This window comes from Parasteatoda tepidariorum, chromosome 8, assembly GCF_982258835.1.
Source record: "Parasteatoda tepidariorum strain Cologne lab strain chromosome 8, Ptep-v5.0, whole genome shotgun sequence".
In the NCBI taxonomy this organism is placed as follows: domain Eukaryota; kingdom Metazoa; phylum Arthropoda; class Arachnida; order Araneae; family Theridiidae; genus Parasteatoda; species Parasteatoda tepidariorum.
This window is the reverse complement of record NC_141762.1, coordinates 93,782,640-93,803,539: the sequence shown is the minus strand read 5'-3', so window position 1 is coordinate 93,803,539 and position 20,900 is coordinate 93,782,640.

Below are 20,900 nucleotides of genomic sequence, written 5' to 3'. Positions count from 1 at the left end.
TTAATACTTAAAAAAAGTTTTTGTATATTTTTATTATTCTGTAGTCTAAGCATTAAGAATTTTTTTTTTTTTTTTTTTTTAAATTGACCCACATATTCCCTCAGGGGGTTTACTTTTAAGTAAACACGGGTGTCACAATCCCGAGGTACCTCAGTGATTATTATGTTATTTAAAGTTCGCTTACCATGACTTAAAAATAAGTACATCAATATTTTTGCAAACAAACTTTAGTTGTAATCATTAGCAAAGCTGAGCTATTGTTTCTTTGTGTAATTATGTTTGCTTGCTACCATAAACTAATGCCAAAACTGAATAAATCTGAGTAAAGGAATGAAAAAAATGATTTGTAAATTCTTATTGTTCTGTAATCTAAATCATTGCAAAAAAAATTGTGTGTTTTTCATAATTATTAAATTTAAAAAAAATTCGACCCACTTATTCCCTCAGGGGGTTTACTTTTAAGTAAACACGGGTGTCACAATCCCGAGGTACCCCAGTGATCATTATTTTATTTCAAGTTCGATAACCACAACTTAAAAATAAATTCATCGATATTTTAAGAAACAAACTTTAGTTGTAATTATGAGCAAAGCTGAGCTATTGTTTCTTTGTGTAACTATGTTGCTTGCTACCATAAACAAATATTATCAAAAGTGAATAATTGAAGAGAATCTTTGAAATTTTAAACCTTCGTCCTATTTTAGAAAGCCAAATAAATTTGGTTGTTTTTTCCTTATTCTGATATCGAAGCTAACATTTCTAGGTTGAGGGCAAGGTAGTAATTTCGATTATCGTTTTTATATCTACTATTACTAGTGAGGATGTAATCTTTGTTTCCTCCAAGCAGAACTGTCTTTTTTCAGAATAGTACGGCTACCTATATATTTTGTCTATATTTGTACGTCTTGTAGTATATTTTATGTATTAATAGTACTGAGAAATACTCTCGTGAGATTGACTTGAAGTTTATTGAAAATGAAAATATGATTCGCGGTTACAATGTAACAGGTTACAATGTAAACTTCTCCACGTGGTTGCTAGGAACATGTAAGATGAGTTGTATAAAAATAATTGGTTTGCAATAAACTTACGTTATGATTTTTATGAAAAAAATCCACCATTTCATAAAATATTCTACGTAACAAGATTATGATAAGAAAATAAAGTAATAATTTCATTTTGTAAAGGCAAAAATGATTATGCATTAAGGGGACTTTTTTTTTACTTGTAGACGCGAGGGTCCGTCGTACGGAGGTTGTAGTGGCTTGCGTACTCCGTCATGTCTCAGAAACACATGGGAGCAGCCTTTCAAATGGGGATGGACAAAAACAGTTCTATGTCCATGGCAAGATGTTGGGATTGGTCTAAACTCTGTGAATTCCGAAATAATTCTTTTAATTCTGGGTCGTTTTCCGAGCGACGGCGATATCTTCTTAATCAATCGGACTGGGCATTGTGATTGCAGTTATACGCGAACGAGCATCGGCCGTTATATTTTCTGAAACCTTAATGTAGTGTAAGACAGTGGTAAATTGTGATATAAAATCTAATTTCCTACATTGTCGTGGAGAATTTTTGTCAGATCGTTGTTGAAAAGCAAACTACAAGGGGTTTGTGGTCCGTAAAAAGCGAAAAATTTCTTGCTTCAAGCATGCTAGTTTAGGTTAGGTTAAAGTTTTAATTTTCCTAATTTGTTTTTTGTTTTCTTTTACAGTAGCAGCTTTAAATTTTTTCTTTTGCTTTTCATTACTATGGTCATCAACTTTCATTTTACAATAATTATTTAGCCGAGTATTTGTAGCAGATTTTAAAATAAAATTTAATAATTTTTCGATGTTGTGACCATCACTACACATATCTGTAGTAGACAACATATCATTATTTTGCAATACATTAAGAATAACATTAAGAGAAATATTACATTGATTAGAACATTGTAAAAAATTTTCTTCATAATTATAACTAACCAATTTTTGTACAACAATGTAAGAGTGAAGCACTGCATTTATCACAAACTCTGTCGGACATAGTAACCCACCTCGATCGCAAATTTTGATGAGGTTGAATTCAGTTGAGGTTATTACGAAGGCACATTACATAAAAAAGAGGACGTGGATTATCAAAAGGGTGAGGATAAACATAACTCAGTTTTGGAAGACTGCAGAAAAGCGACATAGCTCTACGATTAATAGCGTTATTATCAGTCGTTACAGCAAAAATTCTGTAACCAATATGTTTTAGACCAATAATAACTCTATTAATCAGAGCATGCAAATTTTCTGCAGTTATAGTAACGAAAGGCACAATATGAGCAACAATTTTAAATGAACTAAGTTTACTCTGAATCATAAAGGTATGAGCACTAGTTGCTAGACCTTTACTATCGTATGACATACCTACCATATTCCCCACCTTTGTAATCAAGGTAGGGTTGAATGTGGATTTCATCAAGCACCAATGTTTTTGTTTTGGAGGCTGCAGAAGAACGATACAGGAATAGTGAATACCACTGCAGACAAGAGTCGCACAAAATAGTATTACTCTGACTGCAGTCTTGTGCAGAAATCACATTTTGAACCCATAGCCACCCATCAGAAGTAAAGAATTGCTTCACTTCATTAGTTTCACCTCATGATTTCATATAAGAAGAAACCTTCTTTATACTACATTCTATAGCATCTTCTTCTATCAAAATGCCTTTATTTATAGCCTTTGATAATGTTCCTTCATCTCCAAAGCACTTCAAAAGCATCTTTTGTCTCTCCAAAATTGTTTTTCTTGTAAAAGGAATTAGCCTATTACATTTCCTCTTCAAGTCAACAACTGTTGTCGTTAAACCTAAAAATATAAACTACATAGAAGAAATCATTACAGAAAATAAAAATTAAGCAGTGTTTAAGGAGAATGGGAACCCAGCATAAGTAATAGAATTAATTTTGGGGCCATATAATGTGTGATTTTTTTTTTTTAAATATGCAAAACGGGAAAAAAAAACTTTTCTAATTTCAGAAAAATTTTTCAATAACTAGTTTTTCAATATTTAAAGTTAAAGAGTACAGTAAGAATTTATTTAATAATTTCTGACATTTTGTCCATGGGAAATTTCCTAAAATACATCGGTAAATTTCTGGCCCAGTTTACAAAATGTCATGACTGAATTTTGAGTTGGATACGTTAATCCATATTTATCATCATCACTAACTTATAAATGCAACATAGAGCTTTCAGCCAAATTCTTGTCTGTCATTAACAGCTTGTGACACTGAAACTTCTTACATGTATTATTCAGATCTGTATAGAAAAATAGTATTAACACAAATCATGTGTCAATGCTAAAAAATAAAATCTCAGTTTAGCAAATATAGCGATATTAGTAATTAGCATTGTCTCTGTTTGAAAATCAAATTGCTTATTCCTATGTTGCTCATGCCATAACAAAAACTCGGCTTTAGCTTTAGTTGACATTTTGTCCGGGCAATAGAAAGACGGGTCAGGTGGAGTTCCTAACTATGTTTGATTGGCAGCGGTGTTAAACAAATGCTTGAAGTAACCTTTTTTTTTATTTCCGTTAATCCAAAACAAAATGCTAGTTTTGATAGAGCCATCGGTAGAAAATTAAAGGAATCAATCTCATTGATACTAAGGCTTGAATGTTTTATACACATAACTTTGGAACCATTAGGGACAGCATCAAGGGTTAAACCTTGCTCCGAAAGCCCATCGAAACTATAGTCAAAAATAATTTAAAAATTAATACAGTATATAAAAATCAGTCATGAAAACATCTTACCCCTTCATGTTGTGGTCGATTGCTGTGAACTCTTTATGAAGAGGTGAAAACAACCAGGAACAAAACTATTGGAGTGCGGTATATCCCTTAAAAATTTTTTCAAAACCTTTAAAATATTGTGCGGCGGCAAAGTTAACGATATGCTCTATTGGACTCTGATCAGTCTCAAAATCAAACTAGGTTATCTTTCCCGTTGGTTTTTTTGCTTCAACCTTGCGTAGATAACGTAAATGTGATTCATTGACAAGCTCCCCCACAAGAGCCACATTTTGACGTTCCACAACGATGAGATTCACGAGGACACGATTTCCGTAGGATTACTTTTGAGCTCACTCTACATTGATATAACTGTAAAATAAAAATGAATATATATACATATTTATATAAATAACATAGTTAGGAAAATTCTCACAATGAACATTAAAAGCAGCAATAATATTATACATATATACTGTATCACACATTGACATCGTTTGTTTCCCCTGTTTTGATTTGTGGCTAGTATAGCATTCCTCCGAACGGCAGTCAGTGGTCAACAGTCTTTCCGGTGGCATACATGACATAAATTTTCACAAAAATGGTTTTCTTCATGATCGTACGGTTTCTCACAACCCTCACAGTAATAGTTAGATCCACGAAAGCCTTTCAATGATGTTATTACACCATAATGTCCATTATGATACCACAGATTAACTCTTCTTTTTCGATTTGCGCCGCTCTTGTAAGCCATCTAAAAAAAATTCCGTAGTTAAAATCATGCTTATTTTTAAAAATATAAGTAACGAAAAAATTAACTTCACTTTAATTGATTTCATTAAAGTAGTTGAGTAATAAAGTATAATTTCTATATTATGAAATTAAACCGACATTGATTATTTTTCAGATTAATAGTTAATGTATAAATGATCGTATTCAATATAGGGTATATAATAAGTACAAAGTATTAATCAAATAATTAAAATGTATAGTAAACACTTACTCGGTTTTCATTTGATGAGGATAATACTACTATCTGAGTGTCCAAAAGTGTTTCAAATTTAGCGACTTCTGCATAGGTGCAAGGGCCTATCGGTACACCGGCATCTTTATGTCGAAATGAGCATGGTTATTATTTAATGATATGTTTGATACATAATTATGATCATTTTGAAACACCTATATTCTAGCTTGAAAAGATTTTGCCAAGTTAAAATATAGATTCTTTTACTGTCAATAAAGTCAAATAAAAGTATTTTAACATGAAAAACATTCCTTCCCACATGGATTTGTTGAAAAAAATAATTTCAACAAACACAGGCTCATTCTCTTTAAAATATAAAACAAAATAACATTCACTGATATTTGCCAATGCCATTTGTCCTTGAATCTGATACATGTAGGCCTGATTATCACGGAGTTTAAAGCCTTTATTTTCATCAACTTCAAGACAAAATTCTCCCTTAACATCACTTAGGAATTCAAACTTAGTTTAGTAGGATTATATATACATTTAATTTCCACTAGAATGGGGTTTCCAGGAGCATATAAAAGGCCATTTGGAGAAGGGATTAAATGGATATATAATAAGCATCGTGTTTCTGAAAGTATAATCAGAAAACTTGTGAGTAATAATGGTTTTCGCATTTACGTCCATGAGCCATAGCAGGTATGTGGGATAAATCTTTCCAATTACCTTCATATAACTGATGAGCCAAAACATCATGAGCTGAAACATGGTTGCATATCCTGTGGAAGTTCGAGGCAGTTAAACGAAATACAGGCTCTAACTTCCTTGTATCACTCTTACTGTGTTTTACTGTTAACTTTTCAACAGCAATTGCTTCATCCAAAGTGAATGTTACCTTATTGTGCACGAACAAGTTCTGTACATGTTCAGCACAATCAGGTATAATGATGTGCATGCCCCCAATATCCAATGCAGGTAGAGGTACGGCTTTTACTGTATGCTAAATCATCTTTGTCACATTGGGAAGGATTCACAACGTCAAAGATGGGAGCATTTAAACATATAGCATTTAGGGCACTAAAATTTAAATAGGCAGAAATATTTGAATTAAGAAACTCATTGGCAACGAAAAAATTTTTAGGCTCTCGCTTCACTGACTTCTTCTGATGCCATCTCTGTAACACTTCAGTAGGGAGAGCATACAATTTTTCAGCACTGTAACTTTGAATGGTATAGAGCAATGCAAGAGAGTGTTTGCAGGCAGCCAGTTCTACACCTCCGTTCACATTCACACTTGGCATTTATAACCTTAAAAAAATTAAAGAGTAATAAATTTTAATGAGTAAATATGTTATTAAACATTCGCGGAGTTTTTTATTAGGGTTCTTTGATTGTGCTTAAATTTACTTTTCCCACTATTTTAAAACATAAAAATGAAAATAATCCTTGCTGCTACCAACTTCACAGGGTTGGCAAAAACTGAAAAGGAAAAATAAAAATCAGCTTATCGTAATTACGATTTGATTCTTTTCTTTTTTTTTTATATTTACCAGTCAAATATTCTGATAAAATGTATTAGTAGTATTAAAAATTTTTAATATAATAATGTAGCTGAAGCGGTTAATATTTCTCACTAAAATTCCAAATTTGTGTATAAAAAATATCTGGAATTGAAAAATCATGTAAACGAAAGAACTATTGGAATTTCAGACCATCATAAGTGCCTAGGAATTTTTGCTATTGCTTTTTTTTTCTTGCAACTAGCATAAATATAAATATTTTGAAAACAAATTGCCAAGTATGGTTTTAAATTTGAGTGAAAACAAATCAGTGTGATTTTAAAATATAGTGAATATGAACAGGCATGTAAGATTTGTATATAAAATATTGATGTTGGTGCTTAGAAATAGCCCATATTAATTTACAAAACGAAATTTAAGATAATACATTACAACAGAATAATGCACTGAAGAAAATTCAAAGTTCGGTCCTATAATAAATACTAGTTTTAAGTTTGACTTACACAAATGATTAAGCATTTATGTATTAGAACAAAATCATAACATAATGATATGGGGAGTGGAAAATCCTAATAAATATAGTTATACGAATAGTTACGATTAACATTAATGAATATTAAGCTCTCACCTTATTTGAATCTCTCAAAATTTTGCATTCCACTTTATAAATCTTGCTAACCTTCATTTCAGCTTTGCATTTATTTTGAATAATATAAAAATCTTCTTCCTTACCAACCTCCATTTTAAAAATAAAATGTTCTCGAAACATTTTAGAGGCTTTGCTGTGTAAACTTAAGAAGTTTAATGATGCATCGGGAACGATTTTACTATTCACAAGCTCGCAGTATTCCATGATGTTACTCACATCAAATCCGATTAATCTCAACGGACATCTTTCGATAGGCTCTTTGACTTTCCCGAATACGAAAGAAGTAAATAATTGTTTTTAATCTCGGAAATTTTTAATTTGTTGATTGTAAGCTGATTTATCCACAAATTACGACAGACCAAAATATGAGGGAGCAGCATGAACTAAACAAATAATTTATTTCAACGAAAAACATAATAAACTCAGTAGTAGTAGTTGAACTGACATGTATCTGTTACATATGAAGCGGGATCAAGTCTAATTTTTTGCTAAAACAATCAACTTAACGCTCTCTAGAACACGTCGATTGCCACTAATTTTAAAAATATCAATAATAGCTGAACACTGAACATTCAGTTCATTTTTCTGACTCATTTATAAACAATGCTCAAATGTCTATCTAATGTCTCTTGTTTCATTCTCGTTCGCAACTCGGTGCCAACAAAATTCATTCTAGAAAATAATCTTTCAACTGAAGCTATTGATGATGTATAATTACAGATAATGTAATAACTTTAATAAATTTGGAGAAGTTTCCCAGAGTTATGTTCTTTTCAATGCATTTCTTAGCTTCTTTCTTACCATCCTTGAGAAGTGATTAAGCTACACCATTTTTATTTAAGTCATAAGTCTATTTTGCAAGAGACATTTCCTTTTTTAAAACTATCTTTTCCCTTTCCAGCTTCTATAGAATTTATAAAGTGTGGTGAAACTTTGATAGCACCCTGAGATTAATCAATTTGTTTATGTCCGTAACAATGCAGCAAAGTAGAGGCAAGTTTTGTCTTGACTATCTGGTTTCTTTTAATTAATGTCTAAATTGCTGAACATATCTAGTGCAATTAACAAATGCCTCAGAAATATCCCACATGAAAGCAGATAGAAATTTTGTAAAAAACATTTCCATAAAATTTTGGATTCTGTCGAAAACATTTTGATTGTTACCTTTTCGTATTTTCATACTGAGCTCAGTATTTTCATCCGAAATCTTTAAACGTTCTTCAGCTTTCCGAAAATTTTCTACATCTTTCAAATTACGAGAAATCTCTTCCTCATCTTTACAGGTGACAGTCACTTTGACTTTAACAAAATTGAAGTGTCTTGCTGCCAAAGACTCGATTTGTTTATTATCTTAAGAAAGTCAGATAAAAGTAAAAGAGAAGCAAAACATTCACATTTAAGAACTGCTCTCTTAGCCCTTAAAGCTCTGGTTCTCTTTTATTTTGAAAATCCAGAGTTTCAACAAGTTGTTGATGACGGTTTACGTGCTAGCTAGTCCGTGTGAAAGCCACCTTGTTACAGACAAGACACTTAATGTTTTCAAAATACTGATACGGCATACATTCGATTGAATATCTTTAAAGACTTGCTGTTTAATAGGACTACAGTGGAAAAGTTTCCATAAACTTATACATAGCATACTTATTTAACAGATGTGCAAATATTACAGCTAATCGACGGTTTCTGCGATTGATGTATTCGAAAATAAACATGCAATTTATCCTAATCTTGATACCAGTAAAATAATATCTGTAGATCGAAAAAGCCCAGGTTTTTATTAATAGACAGCGTCAATAGAATAAAAAATAATCTGTCTTATCTTCATGTAGCTGGCTCCTGCTCTAATAACTCCAAACTAACTAGCAATTATCGTATTTAGAATATAAAGATAAGAAACATTACTAAAACTGAGTTTTTGAAAAAAAAATAAAAAATCTGACGAACTACAGTTAAAGCAACATTTTGTTTGTTTGTTACTTTAGTTTTTATTTAAGTTCTTCAAAAATGTAAATTAAATTTTGATAAAATTTTTTTATAGAAAAACCCATATAATAAACATAATGCCAATGCAACAAAAAAAATTTTTTTTGTTTGTTTTAAAGTTAAGTACTGAATATTCAATAAAAATCAAAATTAACTTATTTTAATTTAAAGAAGCATAAATTGATTTCTTAGCTTTAACTAAGTCTTCATCAGAAAATTGCTGCTTGTAACATTCAGAATTATAGTTCAAATATTGTACTGAAATTTTTTTCACAATCAGCATTGCTGTGTGGCAGGAGTAGAATAAATAACATTATTTTGAGGAGATTGTTATAATATGATCTTTTCAATTCTTAATTTTGCACTAAGTAGTGTCCTCCCTGTCACAATTATATCATTTAACTGGTCTATTTGAAAGGAGGCAATCTCACATCACTTGGCTTAAAAAAGTTACTGAATATATCAAAAGAATATACCAATGAATCAAATTAGACTTTTCTAAAGCTGATATCAGCAACCATCGCATTTCTGAGAACCAAACTATTAGGAACTTTTTCAGCATGTAAGAGCATGCTGTAAAGTAAAAATCCCGAACACTAGTAAAGAAATACTTTTTTTTTCGAGTTTTGTTTCAAGTATTATAAGTATTGATTTTGCAAAGAAATGCTTTCAGAAATTTGTATCATTCATAGTATTATAAATAATATAAGTATAATACAGTTTATGTCAGCAAAAAATAATCAAATTTCAGAAATGATCTCCAGGATTTTTCTTCTTTTATTTCTCCCACCTTCTCGATCTCCAGCATATCGAAGCCACCTTTTAACAGCATCTTCTTCTGATGCTTTCGTCTTGTAACCAATAACTAAGGCGCACTGAAAAAAACTAACCAATAACTAAGGCGCACTGAAAAAAACTAAGTCCCGTCCGCGGTAGCTCGTACTGTCGACCTGGGCCGGTAGAAGCCGAATATTTTGCGGTGGTGAGTGAAGCGCCGCTGGCACTGGTTTACAAATAATTAAAAATGAATCCAAATGCTAAAAACTTGATATTCACTTAAAGCTATTGATGAGATGAAACCAATATAAAGGTTTTAACAGTAAATAATTAAAATATCCCCTATGATGGGCTGTAAGACCGGAGCACAGATGCGCACGTCCTACCACTACGACGTCTGGTATTTGATTTGTGAATGCTAAGTGAACCAGAACATTATAACTGCTAACGTTGGTTCATCTATAAATCTAATTCTGGAAGTTTTATTAAGAAGTGATCAAAGTAATTCTAAATCAACACTCTAATCTAGGAATATTTAAAGAATTTAATAAAAGAAAAGAATTTGCATTCCAATTTAAAGCTCAACAGCTACATGAAATTCTACAAATCGACTGACTATTAAAATTCAGCTCTTTTTTGTTTTGAGCTGTGCGCATGTTACTTCTACGTTCAACTAGAGTGAGAAAGAGAAAATGTGTTACTTGACGGGGAACTATTACAACTTAGCAATTTTTTTTAATTCAGTTTTTTTTTTGTTGGAATATCTTTCGATATTGCCATAACTTTATAGTAAATCATTACTAAAGGGTAATAATTTACCGTGTAATTCCATGCGTCAGAAGCATGAATAGCTCATGATAGCTTATTCATGGCTTACATTTCTGAAACTATAAACAATGAGAGATAAATTATGAGTTTTTATATGGATATCCACTTAAAATATGACAATGGTTGAACAAATATTAAAAAAAGCAATAAAAATTACTAATTAAAAAACAAAGTTAGATACAGTATTAAAAAAAAAGTTGGCTTAAACACACAACAAATATCTATTCAAAATATACCTCCCAGAAAGAAGATCAATACGTTAATAAAAAGAAGTCTAAAGATGTCCTAGATGTTAAAATTTTTACAAAACCAATGTTTTTGTTTTGGAGGCTGCAGAAGAACGACACAGGAATAGTGAATACCACTGCAAACAAGAGTCGCACAAAGTAGTATTACCCTGACTGCAGTCTTGTGTGCAGAAATCACATTTTGAACCCATAGCCACCCATCAGAAGTAAAGAACTGCTTCATTTCATTAGTTTCACCTCATGATTTCATATAAGAAGAAACCTTCTTTATACTACATTCTATAGCATCTTCTTCTATCAAAATGCCTTTATTTATAGCCTTTGATAATGTCCCTTCATCTCCAAAGCACTTCAAAAGCATCTTTTGTCTCTCCAAAATTGTTTTTCTTGTAAAAGGAATTAGCCTATTACATTTCTTCCTCTTCAAACTAACAACTTTTATCGTTAAACCTAAAAATATAGACTACATAGAAGAAATCATTACAGAAAATAAAAATTAGGCAGTGTTTAAGGAGAATGGGAACCCAGCATAAGTAATAGAATTAATTTTGGGGCCATATAATGTGTGATTTTTTTTTTTTTTTTTTTTTTTTTTTTTTTTTTTTTTAAATACGCAAAACGAAAAAAAAAAAAAAACTTTTCTAATTTCAGAAAATTCTTTCAATAACAATTTTTTCAATATTTAAGGTTAAAGAGTACAGTAAAAATTGTTTTAATGATTTGTGACATTTTGTCCATGGGAAATTTCAAAAAATAGAGCTGTAAATTTCTGGCCCAGTTTACAAAATGTCATGACTGAATTTTGAGTTGGATACGTTATTCTATATTTATCATCATCACACACTTATAAATGCAAAAAAGAGCTTTCAGCCAAATTTTTGTCTGTCATTAGCAGTTTGTGACACTAAAACTTATTACATGTATTTTTGGCAACAAAACCAGTAAAATATGCTGCTCCATTTCCATTGAGCGACTTACCATCAATGAAATTTTTCGACTTTTGACAATTCGACATTTTTATGTACTGCATCTTCAAACTGTTACCACAATTTAAGCCATGAACAGGGGTCTTATAAGAACTCTTTTCAATGAACATTGCAGTAAATTTTCGTTACTAGAAACCGACTGACATTCTTCATTAATATTATCATGTTTTCGTTTAATTTTACCTTTTCATTTTAAAATTTTCTCAAAATATTCATCTACTGAAATTAATTCTCTTTCAACTTCGTTAACGGAAATAACTATCTTTACGTTAAGTTTAAGAGCTCATTTTCCTTTTCAATTAATTGATCATATAAAGTTTTTAATTCTTCATTTTTATTATCATCAAAGTTGTCGTCCTTAAAACAGCATTCTATCTTATTAAGAAGTTTAGTTATTTATGATCGATATGTCGTTCTGTTTTGAATTGATTTTTTCTTAAAGTTTTCACCAATTTCAACTGTTTCATTAATATCATTGACCGACATGATTATTCAATTCTATTCAAATTTCAACCAAAGTCACTATATTAATTCAAAGTGAAAGTCACTTACATGAGTCATCAAGGCTCCGCATAATGGCGCCACAAAATGTATGAGGTATTCTTCTCGAGGAAATAATCACTTTGAAATTACCAAGCCGTTTTCATAACACACAGAGAACTTAACTACGTAATACAGAAAACAAAAAAAATAAACTATTACTAATCACGTGGCTTTGTGCGAAAAGAGCTAGAGGTATCTGAGTTTCCCACTCAGGAGCAGCTTCAATGCTTAAAACTTTCAAAATCCGTTTGATAGAACGATGGAAGCGTTCGATTGGATTGCTCTGTGGATTGTAAACAAAACTAACAATCCTTACACCAAACCTTTCAAAGAATTCTACTGTTAAAGCACTCATAAAATACTTACCCTGGTCGGTTTGGATTACTTTAGGGAAACCCATACGACCAAATGTCAACAAAAGAGCGTTCACAACTGATTTAGAAGTTCAATTTGGTACTGGGATGGCATCAGGGTATTTGGACGACAAACACATTGCCATAATGAGATACTTATTGCCCTGTGTAGGCATAGGCAGCCTACATGCGTCAACATTAATTTTACTAAAAACTTCTGATATTATGGGTACAGTCATTAACGGCGCTTTCTTTTGGTCAAATGACAAGCATCACACGATTTAGCAAATTCTTCGATATCTTTATAACAAACAATTTGCGGCCAGTAAAAATGCATCCCCAAATTGCCCTTTGCTTTATTTATCCCTGGATGACAAGAAGTGCCTTCGTGGCTTATCCTTTTAACTTTACTCCCTAAGTGTTTCAGGTACAACGATCGAATTTTTTCGAACCCCAATTTATCTACTTTTTTCCTCACTAAAAACCCCATTAATTATATTAAAATCAGTTTGATTACCCTAATTCTTAGCAATTCTAAATCCGGGAAAATTTATTAAAAAGTTATAAGTTGATGTATTTACTCATAAAATAATTGAATTTCTTCAATACTCGTTTCAAAGTCACTGTTCAAAGAAAGTATAAAGTTTTGATTTTCCCGAACGTTTTCCATAAGACCATGTTTTTGCCACATTTCGTCCTTCACTGAATTTACATGATTGACACAATTTACCCAATATTGAGTTGTTACGTTGTTCATGCTTGTATAACAAGACATTTTACATTATTTAATTTGAAAGTCTTATTTTCACGCTCAACATTTCCTTTTATCTGACGCTATATCAATTTAATCGGATTGAGTTCACAGTGATATAGATGTAGCCATAAAACAGTGTGTCCGTAATTTTCGGATATATATTCAACTCGATATTTGTCAAACAGGTGTCTGTTTTCTGCGACCTTTTGCAGAAGTTCTACTTTCAGCATATCGATATCCCATTCATTTCTCCACTTTGACTGAGTGGCAGGAGGCATAACCATAACACTTTTTGGTCTTAGTTTAGGTAACAATTTTTTAAACCAATTTTCAAAATGGTTACCGTCCATTTCTTCATGGTAATCTCCACTTTTCCCCCCTATAAATATATCTACGGCACCTGAGACGAATCCTTCTCTCCCAATGTGAGTAATGATCAGTCTTCTTCCTTTTCCGTTTGGTTCAGCCAAGCCAACAGTCAAATTCGATGATGAAGCTTCATAGCTGGTCACATCGTTGTATCTTGCCATGTTTTACTGGAGAAACGGCCATTTACCCAGGTTTCATCCAGGTAATTTATTGGTACAAATTTTTTTTTTTGTATTCTTTAGTACGACGCAAATAATTCCTCTCTATAAGAGAATATTGTCTTTCTCTTTTCTCTAATAAAAATCCCACGTCTTTAACAGTTCAACTTTATATCGGATTCTTAATTTTTTCAAATATGTCCTTGTCATCATTTATTTCTTTTAAAACCTTAGCCAAAGTCAGTACTTCATTTCCACGAAGGAAAAAAAAAAACCTGGATTTTTTTGCGAATGCTGCACGACGTAAAATCGTTGTATTTTACAAGTCCTGCTCGTTTACCTACAGCTCCAGGGTTTGGGTTTTTTTTCATCCCTTTTGCTATGAAATTTTCACAAAGGGATTAATCAAGATGAGTGAAAAGAATAAAAGGTATAGAACAATAAGAAAATTTATTTATCTACTAAAATCTTAAATGCAGTTTTTATAATTTTTTTTTTGTGCCCGAATTCTTTTCTCTTTATCAGGGATTTGTTTTAAAATTTGGGCCACATATAGTCCACATGCATCCTCAAAGGAAGCTTCCTACGCAGGGCGGTCATAGCTTCTTGCAACATCATTTTCAACCTTTCTTTTCTTCCTTTGTTTCAGCTTTGGTTTATCTGTAGAAGTCCCCTGACAGTTAGCCTCTACCATTTCTTGTTCATCATTTCCGTTCTCAAGAGTTTCCAGGTGATCCTCTGCGATATCTTGGCTATATGCGAAGGTTATTGAATCATTAGGGTCAATTGATGGTTCCACATTCTTAAAAATTAAATATTTTTATGAATTACTAACCAGAATTGAACATTAACAACAGCAGCAGATGCATACACACTGTAAAAGAAATTTATTCATAAAGCTACATCATTAAAACCAAATTTGTCTAAATTTTATGTAAAAACAAAAAACTGTAATTAGCTTATTCTTTGATATTTTTAGTTTCTTCTTCCTATATTAATTCTATTTGAAAATAATTTTATTTTTGAAAATCAGTCATTTGTATAATTTAAAAATTTCGGTTTAGCTAAAAGAAATATTGTGCAATTTAAATTTTCTTCTTGTGAATTAATTTTAAAATTATTAACTCCTTTTCGAGATATTCAATATGCCTGGTAGCCTATACAGAAAGTGAGTGATATCCATACCTGGCTTAACGTCAGAGAATCATTTTCCTTCAAATTCGAAAAGCTTTCCTCACAATCCTCAGCTCCACTAAAAATTTCAAGGCATTGAAATGAATCCAGGGACATGCTCCCTCATTTTATAACTATTTTTTTTAGTGAATATTACATAAATTTTTTAAAACAAATATTCTTAAAATATATCAGAACAAGTTGACACATATAAAACACTAATGGCATAATTTATTTCTATAATACGAATATAGTACCATTGGCTATGCCATTGCTATCAGGAAATTAGTATTGAAGATTAGAAAACATTATAAATATTGCTTTTTATTTATTAAAAATTTTTATCGAATTTCTTTTACAATACAGATTTTTTTTCAGAACTAAAAAAATATTTTTTCCATTGGTTTAAAATTTTTTAAATATATTTTTTTCCTATTCGTGTACTTTTTTATAGTCAGATCTTCCATTAGACAAATGAAGGCGCTAAATTAATTCTATTAAAATTCCACTTATTCCATTAGTTACTTTCTCACATATGAATTTTCAATTAGTTGCTATTTCAAAATTCATTTACAAGGAAATAGTAATCTATTTTTAAAATAAATTAATTACCTTTGTACATGACAGTCTCAAAGAAACAGCTACCTGAAATGTTTTAAATCAAAAGTAGTAGCAACAGTGCATTTTTTTTTAGATCTCTCTTCGTTATGTCTAGATACTTATGATGGTAGATTATTGTAATATTTTCATCACAACATATGAGCATACTGTAACATCTAAACAATTTATTTTTTAATATTTTGCTTTTTGAGACTTTGAAAATAACATGTAATAATATGTACCAAAATTTTAATGAATTACATAAATTCCCAGTCCAAATAATCCAACTGCTTCAAAACTAGCAGTGAACAATAAAATTCAACATGATCATTTTTTCACTAAGCAATTATTTCATTTTCCATAAATTTATGAAAAGTAAGCCAAAAAAATAATAATAATAAACTTACCGTATGTCAATTCTGAAGCATGCTGAGGGTATTCCCCGATGAGTTTTGTTGCTTTTTCAGTAAAACTGACTCTTCTCAGGATTCGATCTTTATAGTATGATGACTTTACGTTCCAAATGTTTTCTTCCTTTCTGATTAGTTCAATGAACAAGCTCTCCATTTGGTAGACTCATGTTGACTGCGACACAAAAATATACTTAAATAAAACCATTCCAATAAATAACACATTTCAACATTTGCAAAAACCTTGTTTCAACATAGTTAAACGAGCCTGTATCCCAGAAAACATCTGTTTTGATTTTGGAGAGTCATTAATAACGTAAAATACACCACTAACGAAACCTTCTTTAAAATTATCAAATTGCTGAAAAAACAACTTTGCTGAATTATCTGCAATATATATACGACAACTCCATGAATATCTACTAGATGTGGGTTTTCTTTTCAGATTAAAGTGTCTACACCTCCTTTAGAACATCTCATTGTACGACAATTGTCCATTAGACAGGTTACAACTTGTAAAAGATATAAGCCATTTTCCGAAAGATCTTTCACTCTTTGAAAGAGATTGATTGCTATAGCAACGTTTTCCTTTTTAGATTCAAGATGATCGGTAGCGGTTGCTTTCTGACGATCATCATAAAATCTAAACATTACATTCTATATTTTGTCCATAGATTTGTTGGTAGATCGATCTATATTTAAAAAGAAAAATTTCTCTTTCTATCAACTCTTTCCTTATACACTTAGCAGTACCATACGTGTAGGTAGAGCATCATTATAGATTAGACCCAATTGACACGGGCCTAGGGACCACAATTTCTTAGAGCATCAATATTACTATTTCTTTCAAATACTGAAAGAAATAGTTTCTCGTAAAAAAAAAGTTTTCCTTTTTTGTAACTTCAAATTTTCTTTATATCGTGATACAACCAGACTCCCGTAAACATTGCGCTAATCAAATTCGAAAGTGCAGCTGAATTTTAATTGGTGCAAACGGCGTAAACGAATGTATCGAGAATGCACATTCGCAAAGTCTCTTATAAATTATTACTGCCAACAAGAGCTATAAGCTGATTCTTAACAAACATGTATATTTTTTTTCTTGTGTGTATGGGGGTAGGGCCTCTTCAATATCCATATGGTATTGTGAAATAATCAGGTCGAATGATATTCTTGTTAAATACCATCTGGGATTCTTTACTTTGTTACTTTACAAATTTTTTTCGAATGACCAGTGCTAGTCTTACGAATTCTGGTGAGATACATTGCAGTTAACTCTGAGCTTCTAATTTTCTGTCAGAACCATGTGAGTTGCTATTATTCACATTTATCAATACATCATAAATGGCTGTTAGTCTTTTACAGAATATTCGTAGCCAATAATTTCGTGTCGAATATTGGCTTCAGTTCCATAACTTTTAAGCCTCAGTTAATTTAACTACTTCTACTATAATTAAATTTAATATGTGGAACAGTGAGTATAAATTGCTAGTGGGGCAAAAGTATATTTTATAATGACATTAACGATAGCATGTTTTTCGGACACCACCGATGCTCCGTCATAGGCTTGTCCATACAGTTTTCTGCTGTATTATTTTTCTCAAGTACATTAATAATTTTCAAAGATAATGATCTTGCGTCTATCTTTGATGATTCTTCGACAGAGAGAAATTCTTCGTGTATATTTCCGTTGTACAAATACCGTATGGTGATTGGTATTTGTTCAATTTTCGCTAAATCTATTGACTCATTCTAAAGAATTTAAAAAACCTTAGCCGTTTTAATATCAAATAGAATGGTGTGTATACTTTGCATTAGATGGCCCATGTTTAATTTTTTTAAATCTGCAATGCTATCATGTCTTCCAACTAATGCTAACGAGCTTAAAAAATTTCCACAATGAAGGCCAAGATCTGCGCTTTTACCATTGTTTGTAATGTCGGAAATTCGAAAATTGGAGGCTTCTCTTATACCAATCTTTTGTTCGGCACTATACATCAAAAGTTCAGATATTGTTGGTAAATAGTGTCGATTTTCTTTAACTGACTTTAATTACTCTTCGTTTAATTGAGTAAAAACATCTCCCTTTTAAGTTGGAGATACAGCTTCGGAAACTGATGTATAAGTAATCTGTTTTCTTTGATGTCTTTTCCGTAGAATTCTTCCAATGTCTGAAACCGAATGTTCTAAAGGAATCTTTTTCTGAATTAGTGCCATCAGAAAAATATCTTTCTTTACAGAATACTCTTAACCATGAATTTTATAAAACGATTTTTTAAATGAACGAAATAATTTTCCATCCTGATGTTTTGGGATATAAATCCAAATTTGGCTGTGTTGGAACTCACTCCCTTGAACTTTTTTATGCCTATGTAGCTTAAGAGTAATGGTGGATACATTAAATAAATATAAAATTTAATAGAATTAATTTCTGGGTTACACATAAACAAAATATTAGATCGGAGCACGGCCCCCGGAAACGTGCGTGTATCGTCGCGTATCACTTTTCCTCGGTTGCCAAGAGTTCGAAGTGAATGTTGTAGTACAATCTCGTGATCGTAAAGTGCCAGGGAAATCGCATATGTATAATTCCTTAAAGGACTTTGCTCATCTTCAGTAAAAAAGGAAAACACTGATCAAGCCCAACAATACCGAGTGTTACGCAGGGAGAGTAAACAACGATTCCTCAACTAAGCGTTCCCGTAACCGACGTCAGTGAGCTGGACATGTGACCTTTCCGCCCCAAGGAAACTACACTAACCAAAATTTAAATCGTTTTCAAAAACTTATATACCTTCAATAACATGATATGTTAATCTTCCTTTCATAAATTCGAGTTTTGGGCACTTTTTAGTCGTTTTCAGGTATTTGAAATTCAGCAATGTCTGAAAGCACATCATCAAAGGCTAATAGTTCATCAACAATTAAAGTTTCATCTGCATCAAAAAAAAAGAGATTAAATAAAAAATGTTCCGCAGATTTTCGAATGAAACTTCAACATGCTTTTAACACGAAGCTTCCTTTCGCTTTCAGTTATTTCCTGCACAGTCGCTTGATAATTACTGCCTGACAATTGAAGGTACACTCCAAAACGAGACTTTGAAATTTGGCTTGTGAGAACATGCGAAAAATTATTAGCGAGCAGCAAGCTTCGAATAATGCTTATCATACATTTCGTAGTATGAATGGATCACTGCAAAAAATGCCTCCTCACTGAAGCGTCCACATCTAGATTTTAGTTTTAAATCTTGCCATGCTTTCAGCCAAAGTAAAAAATTTCGAGTATACCTATTCGTTCATCGTAGACTAATCGAAATGCTTCACTGTTGAGGTTTTTTAGAATTGTTAACATTCATGATGTCCCACCACTTCTTAATAACATTCAAAAAGGTCGATGTTGGCTGCAATGGTAGAGCAAATTTGTTTTCTCTGCCTTACTTTTCCTACGCTGCACAATTTGTGGTATCAAATGCCTTTAATGCTAAGGAAATATTCTGACGCTCTATGTTTGTTGGATAATCCACCTTGAAACTTAATTTGGGAGCAAACTTTACTATTGAGTCTTTCTCAAAATTATATATCTTTCGTAAGAATGAAAGTATAACTATTTCAGTCACAGAAGTGTCGTTAAAGTTTGGGCAAATAAAAGTTTTTTCAAGCTCTAGTTGATTCAACCATTTGTTCTTTATTGATTTGACCTCCTGCGCAGAATCAAAAATGACATAAAAAGAGTTTGATGCATCATATGGGTTTGCAACAAGCAAATCGACATCAAATGTTGGAGACAATAGCTTGAACATATTTCTATTTATTCTATTATTATCTGATATATCAGAAATAACAAATCCAGTTTTAACTGTTTTAAAAATGTTCTCTAAGTAATTTCCAATTTTTTTTTTCTTGATACTATTAACGTCGCTAGCAATAAACCTGAATTTGCTTGGAGTCGTGTGGAATTTTGGATTGGCAAAAAGAAAAGGAAAATAGTTGATATTTTCGGTTTAATTTTAAGTCTTTCATAAATAGCATTAATTTTATTAATAATAATATCACTGACGGTGTTAAGTTTTTTGTATGTTATATTGCTATTAAGTTCATTAGAAAGAAATGTGTCCATAGAAAATTAATTTTGAATTTTTTTAATATCTTGTTTTAGAATAGTGTTAAAAATTAAATCCTTATGAAAAACTATTCTGCCCCTCTTTGTATTGATTCTAATTTCTTTAATGATAATCATTCAAAAAAACCTTCAATTGGGAAATTATGCTTGTAAGATAATTTTAAAATAAAATCATCGAGATTTTGAATAAAAATAGAAATTACTTTATTTTTAGAAGTATGAAAAGATGGTCTAAATTTAGTACCTAAAAACATAAATTTTTTGACTTTATTATTATCAATAAGATCTAAATCCTCGGTAACATGTTTGTGGAAGGTATAAAAAAAAAGGAGTATCTTCATACTCATCACAATTACATATATAGTTCAAATTATCTGTAGTTAAATCCCTATAATTGCAAATTAAATTATTTAAACTTTTTAACTCTTTTAAATTATTTAACCCTCTTTTTTCACACTCAGACACCAGAGACTTGAACGTGTGGGCATAGCTGTCCTTTCTTTTGCCTCTTAGCAATCAAAACACAAACGGTATGTAATTTTCTTTATTATACCCGTGGACAGTAAACATTTGAATAAAAAATTTCGGAGCTGTATCAAAAGATCCATCCACGAGTGTTATTTCACATTTACGCATGCATTGGAGATTTGAAGCGCAGGAAAACATAACTCAACCTTCATCTTTCATGTTTTT